The 7326-nt window shown below is 36.4% G+C and overlaps 1 long non-coding RNA gene across 1 annotated transcript; it reads right to left on the bottom strand.

Annotated features, from left to right (window-relative positions):
• Positions 1-1002: 1002 nt before the first annotated feature.
• On the bottom strand, positions 1003-3063 carry LOC138708629 (uncharacterized). The gene is made up of 3 exons (XR_011334736.1): positions 2871-3063; positions 2581-2693; positions 1003-2470 (listed from the first exon to the last, which is right to left on the bottom strand). It is a non-coding gene; the product is annotated as an uncharacterized lncRNA (long non-coding RNA).
• Between the last annotated feature and the right edge of the window lie 4263 nt (positions 3064-7326).

Below are 7326 nucleotides of genomic sequence, written 5' to 3'. Positions count from 1 at the left end.
TGAGGCAGTGTAGCCAATTTTCAATTTTATTAAACTTATTGCATCTGACAAAACACAAATGATGCCACCACAGTGAACAAGTACTGTTATTAAGCTCATTGTTCTGGACATATATAAAGTTGTACCCACCGCTTTTGGTGCACTTTGAATATCTCTAACTCGTTTATGCTTCTCAACACTATCGACATCTATGAGCCATACTGGTGTAGAGTAGGGACGAGACTACCCTCCCATTGCCCCCCCCCCCCAAAAAAAAACAAAAAAAAAAAAAAGAGAGAGAGAGAGAAAGGAAGAAACCTTTCAGTTTTTTATTTCCCTATTCTTATAAAAACATTATTTTCGACAACAGAAAATTTGGAAAAATATGTAGCCTAGTTTATTGCTTCTCCAATTTCACAGATCTTGACGTTTCTTGTGTACAATAGCATAACTTTATCGCCTTATTTGTAAATGTATAATGTAGTTGTTCATTCCAATTTCAATGCAAATTTAAAAAAGTATAAGAGATAATATTCTGTAGGTATTAATTACGCGAACGGTAAATTAAAGTAAACTGTTTAAAATAGAATAGTGCATATGTTATTGTTTTTAATGCCTGTATTCTGATTTTTAAGGGCGTACATGCATATTTTGCCACTTTTTAATGCATATCCTTCGGCTCTATAATAATTACGGTACCGTCAAACAGTGATACTTTGACCAATTTTTGAAGAAAATTAAAAAGTTCAGAGAATTCTGGAGATTCTTATTCCATATTTTAGTCTTTATGTTGGGCATATGGTTGTTATAACTAAAGGTAATACTGTATTTCATTCTGAAACTCTCATGAGCAGTAATTCTGGTATTTATGACCTGGTCAAAGTATCCTTTCATTTGGGATTCATTGACCATCTAAAAACTTATTTCAAGAAAGAGAATAAAAATGAGTTATCTGGGAAATATATTACATTATCAATGCATTTTAACAAGTAAAACATTATGACACACATTAAGACTCAAAATTACAATATTATTATATAAATCATGCAACATATTCAATATTAATAATATCAGAACAAAAATGCAAAAAATAAAAAAGGATAAAATTTAACTGACAAGTTTAGGCCTATATAATGTCTATGACATAATGTTATTAAGTTTTGATTCAGTTAAGATTGTACTGTTCAGTCTTCTCTGGAATAAATTGGAAAACTCACTTAAGATGATCAGGGTTATGCAGTCGCCGTTCCACCTGAGTAAGATCAATGGTAGCATTGTCTGCTTTAAAGAAGGAATGTCACATTTCTTGAATCCACTAATGATGTCAGAAACACCATCTTGATAAACGTTTTCGTGGAGGGATTTCAGCAATTTGGAAAAAATTTCTTTTGACAGTATCTGGGATCTTTTCTGATTGGATCCTTTCCGTTGATGTAATGTTTTCCGCATAAAAGGAAATTCCAGATGCTGAGTTATATGCGTAGTGTTTAGGGCAGTGGTCGTCAGCACAGAGCACCCTGGGGCTAGCGTCTCTTACCCGTGGACAACACATTGCACCATGGTGCACTCCTAGCTGCTAGTGGGTATGCTCTCTACCTCTTCCTGCTGCACAACGGGGCACATGGGATGGCTCCGCTTACCCTTTGTACATTTTAGCGAGTGCTGACGACCACTGGTTTAGGGGAATACAAACAAAACAAAACATTATTTGTTTCTGCCAGTGATATTATATCAGGAGTGAAATGGCCTGACAAATTATCTCCTATGAGAACAATTCGCCCATCAAAGTTTCTGGTGTGTGGCAGGATCAAATTCTTAAACTAATCCTTAAACACTACGGAATCAAACCAACCACTCAGATTCCTATTAGGCCTGTATCTTGTGAATGGTGGACCTCCTTCCATCCAAGTCTGCCATAGGTGCCCTGACTTATAGACAACATAAGGTGGTAACAGCTTGCCTGCAGCAGAGGTACAGTAGCCTATATCAGAGATATACTGGTCTTGGATGATTCTTTTATGCGTTCTGCATATTTGACTCCTCATTTGAAGATGCATCTTTCACAGCAGGGTCGTGTGCAAGATTTAGTTTCCTGTAGGGTTTCCTGCAGATGGTTGAAATATCAGTCATGACTTAAGGTGTTACAGCAGCTTTCGATTTCTTCAGATTTTAGCAGAATCTTTGTGATAAGTCCCTTTTGTGTTTCTGAAGACAGTGCCATGCCCACTCACTGCTTGGAAAGTTATGCCCAAACTGAGGAATGGTTCGACCACAGTTATCAAGGTACATTTTTGCAAGATATCGCAAGTCTTGATTGTGAAAAGGAAATCCCACTGAGCAACAGTAAGCACATGACGAGCCATGGATCTCTCTTCTATTTAAAAAAATACCAAAGGGCGTCCAACTGTGCCTCCATCCTTTTTTATTTCGTTGATGAGAATCCCTTTGGCAATTTTATAGTATTTTGATGCTTTTGTGATTAACATGTGACCTTGAAAAGATGAAGGGAACATAGCTTTGAATAAATATATATAATGTTCCTATAAAATATTTATTTAACATGGTCAGTCTCACTTTTTCTGTTTGTTATAATAGGTTTACCTTTATTAATATCTGAGATTGCAGCATCAAGATTTTCTTGTGTATACTGTGCATAACTGCGAGACGCAGGAGCCAGGTTTAAATTTGTGTCCGTCCGATATTAATATATTAACCTAGAAGAAGAAAGATATAACTTTGACTGACAGGGATACCTTGACCACCCAGTCAAAGTAGCCACATAACCTTAAAAAAATGTACATGCATAAGTTTAATTTAAAAATAACAGTTAGTGAAAAATTGTATATAAAATTTACATCTAGCAGAGAGAAAGCAATAATTTCTGTACTTACCTGACACAAATACACAGCTGGATGACTTCTTGTTTCTTGGCGACAGATGGATTTTTTTCATATAATATTTTTCATGCCTGAATCGTATGCCACATGGTTCACTACAAGTGACATCTGTGTGAAGATCAATAGTTGCTGTGTTCTGCCATCTAGAGGATTATACTAAAACTTCTACAGCAAAAAAAGTCAGCTACATTGGTTTTCAAGGATATAGCATATGCCTAAAAACATTATATGCATTTTGATCAAAGTTTCCCTGATAGTCAAAGTATCCCCATTTGACTGTACCCATCGAAGTCAATGACACTGCTACCTATCAATGCGATATGACGTGAGTTACCACCTACAGCAGTTATGATTATGCATATATTTTCTACTTCCCCCAGGATTTCAAAAATCTCTTTGCGTTATAATTTCATTGCTGTATGCCACAGGTATTAATGAACAGCATGTGGAACTTGGTTGACCTCGAAGTCGTGACCTCATGTCTGATCTCTCCGTAAAAGACGTGCAGTGTGAGCCATTCGTTGTCACATTTGAGAAATATTTTCATTTTTTTCCTGTACGATTGTTATAGTGAGTCCTTATAGGCCAGTTTCTGTCAGATGCTTTTCCAATTCACTGCCAGCTAAAGCAAGGAGATGCAACATCACTTTTACTTTTTGACTTTGTTCTAGAATATACCATTAGAAATGTCCAGGATAACAGAAAGGGTTTGGAAATGAATGGGTTACATCAGCTGCTTGTCTATGCAGATGACGTGAATATGTTAGGAGAAAATTCACAAATTATTAGGGAAAACACGGGAATTTTACTTGAAGCAAGTAGAGAGATAAGTTTGGAAGTAAATCCGGAAAAGACAAAGTATATGATTATATCTCGTGACCAGAACATAGTACGAAATGGATATAAAAATTGGAAATTTATCGTTTGAAGAGGTGGAAAAATTCAAATATTTTGGAGCAATAGTAACAAATATGACACTGAAAGGGAATTAAACGCAGAATAAATATGGGAAATGCCTGTTATTATTGGGTTGAGAAGTTTTTGTCATCCAGTCTGCTCTCAAAAAACTTTGAAATTAAAATTTATAAAACAGTTATATCACTGGTTCTTCTGTATAGTTGTGAAACTTGGACTCTCGCTTTGAGAGAGGAACATAGGTTAATGGTATTTGAGAATAAAGTTCTTAGGAAAATATTTGGGTCTAAGGGGAATAAAGTTAGAGGAGAATGGAGAAAGTTACAAAACATAGAACTGCACGCATTGTATTATTTACCTGGCATAATTCGGAACATTAAATCCAGACGTCTGAAATGGGCAGGACATGTAGCATGTATGGGCGAATCCAGAAATGCATATAGAGAGTTAGTTGGAAGGCCGGAGGGAAAATGACCTTTGGGGAGGCCTAGATGTAGATGGGAGGATAATATTAAAATGTATTTCAGGGAGGTGGAATACGATGGTAGAAACAGGATTAATCTAGCTCAGGAGGGACCGATGGCAGGTTAATGTGAGGGCGGCAATGAACCTCCGGGTTCTCTAAAAACCATAAGTAAGTACGATTGTTATAGTACGATACTGAATTTGAGACACTGAAAAAGCCACATCATTGCATGTGGATTACTGAATTTGAAATCTACCGCAAGATAATTTTTGTAAACACATGAAATGATGGCCTCGATGATAGAATGATTATGAAGTACCAGGAAAAGTCTTAAACCTAAGCCTAACCTAATTGCCAAACCATGAATGAACACAGAAACATTCCCCTTTAAGGAAAAATTCCTGTGTTCTAACAGGGAATCGAAACCGTGACTCATGAAGTGTAGTCAGAATTGCCGACCACCAGAGTAGGCTGGTCTCTGTTTTATTATTTTCTGTTATATTCAACATCTATTTTCACGAGGCCTTGGAAAAAAAACACGAAATTACATAACATTGTTGATACATTATGAAGGCCAAAATCTAGACAATTCATGCAATGAATATCTTTATGCAGTCCATGAGCATATTATGAGTTTCTCAACAAGAAGGCTGTGTTTTATCCAACTGTTCTTGAAACCACAAGGATTGCCATCAAAATAATTGAAAAATTAATATTGAATCACCAATAGTACTATTGCGAAATATTGACAATCAAAATTATGCAATAAAACAAGAATTGGTGTGAAAAATCTCATAAAAAACCTAATATAAGTGACAAGAATTAACTGGAAAAACGAAAGAAAATTATATTTTTATCCCATGCATTCTTATGATACCCATTTACATGCCTTTCGATTTTATGCAAGTTCAATTTCAGTGCGACTAGCATTCGTAATGAGCATATTGAAATAAATTTCAAGTAGTCACTCAAGTTGCAGACATGCACTTAGAAACTCCGTGTGTTTCACATTGTCATTTATGTAATTGAATGGGTTTTTTTTTAGAAACTCCAAAAAAAAAAAAAAAAAAAAAAAAAAAAAAAAAAAAAAAAAAAAGTTTATTACTAATTCCTGTTCTATAGGGGTAGGTGCACAATTTTGTATAAAAATACCACAAGTCAAACGGTATTTCTGTTGTGACATGTGCGCTTGAAAATAATTAAGTTTCGTGGAGAAGGCCCAAAAGTCAGTGACAAGGCTGACACAGAATGAACAAAACTATAGCCTACGCTGTTGTGTCTGGTAAATTAATTATTTTGTGTCGGAATTTTGGATTTGTTAGAATAATGTTATTCTCTTTTGTGTAATATAGTACTGTCATTTCCCATAACTATGGTCCAAGCGCCCAACTATGTTTCAAAATGCATTATGTACCACTTAATCCCCCCCAAGAGTTCAGTGTTTGCCATTTGAGGTGCCACTGTGATGGAATTATGTTCCCCATAGATGCTTCTATCTACTATTACACGTGGCAATGATATGGATGTTTACAAAGGTCAATGTGCATCGTTGTATTGAACGTGTGAAGACACAAAATCATTCAGTTTGTGTTTGTCTGTTTTATTAAGCTCTCTTCTGCAGAACTGGTAAGTTATAGATATATGATTGTTTGTACAATTAAACCTGGCTATATAGTGTTTACTTTCACGTAATAATTAGACTGCCAGAGGTTAAGGACTCAGCGTGAAAAATGTTTAACCTCAAGGCTAGAAGTCAGACCTCAACTATGTACCACAATTTTTCGTGGACCATAGTTGTATTTCATTTTGAAATATTTGTTTTAATCAAATGTGAACAATGTGATTATTTACTTCTGCAAATATGGTATTTCAATATATTCTAAAACACCATTTAACATTATAGTCCACTAAATAAAGAAGTAGGCTGTTCCAGCATCAGTGGTACTAGCACGAATGATGGTCCAGTAAAACGAAAACTCCAGGGTAGAAGGAAAACAACTGTCCTTGTAAGTGACTATGAGAGCGATGAAATTGAATTGAATACAGATTATGATGTTTCCAGTGTTCTCATCATGCATGAGTCGGATGTGGAAAAGAAGACAAAATCTGTTAAATTAATGCTAAAGGCACATACTTATATGGTAGTTACTTCTGAGGAGGAATTGTGACCAGGGAAAGTTTTGGAAGTGGAGAACAATGGAGCTGTTGTTTCATGTATGGTAAGAAGCGGCAATTAATGATTATTCCGGGAGACCCGGTTCAGGGAGAAAATGAGTAACTTTGGCTTATGACGACCATTTTATTGTCCTAAACACATTAAGAAATCGCCATTCCACAGCTGTTGAGACCAGAAGAGCCCTCCAGAAAATAAGACAAGTTAACGTGAGTGAGAGAACTGTAAGAAGATGTCTGGATGAATGTGGGCTGAATTCCAGAAGACCAGCTAAAGACTCAGAACTGCTCCTGCAACATCATGTTGAACGATTACGTTTTGCTCACAATCATGCTAATTGGAACCTGGAGGAGTGGCGACAAGTGCTCTTCACAGATGAATCGAGATTTAGTTTACAGATGAACGTGAAAGAGTGTAGAGAAGAGAAGGAGAACGGTTTTCTCCATGTACCTTCAGTTCACGTCTCAGTTTCCAAGGTGAATCAGTACTTGTATGGGGTGGCATTTCGTATGAAGCTCGCACAGAACTTGTTTTCATTAATGGAGGTGCTTTGACTGCTTCAAGATACATTGAAGAAGGTCTAATTTAACATGTGGTACTATATGCCCCATTTATTGGTGAAAAGTTCCTGTTAATGCATAACAATGCTCGCCCTCATACTACAAGAATCGTGATGAGTTCCTTCACGATGTTGGATTGAATAGGATGGCATGGCCAGCAAGAAGTCCTAATATAAACCCTATTGAACATGTGTGGGGGATGCTAGGGAAGCGAGTTAGAAGTCGTCTACCTCCTCACAGCAACTTACAGCAGCTCCGAAATGTTCTAAGTAAAGAATGTAATAGAATCGACCAGACTGTCATCCAGAATCTGATCGAAGGGTTGAATCGGCGAAT

Source organism: Periplaneta americana, chromosome 11, assembly GCF_040183065.1.
Source record: "Periplaneta americana isolate PAMFEO1 chromosome 11, P.americana_PAMFEO1_priV1, whole genome shotgun sequence".
In the NCBI taxonomy this organism is placed as follows: Eukaryota; Metazoa; Arthropoda; class Insecta; order Blattodea; family Blattidae; genus Periplaneta; species Periplaneta americana.
Note: the sequence above shows the minus strand (reverse complement) of the source record. Positions and strands in the feature narration are given on the sequence as shown.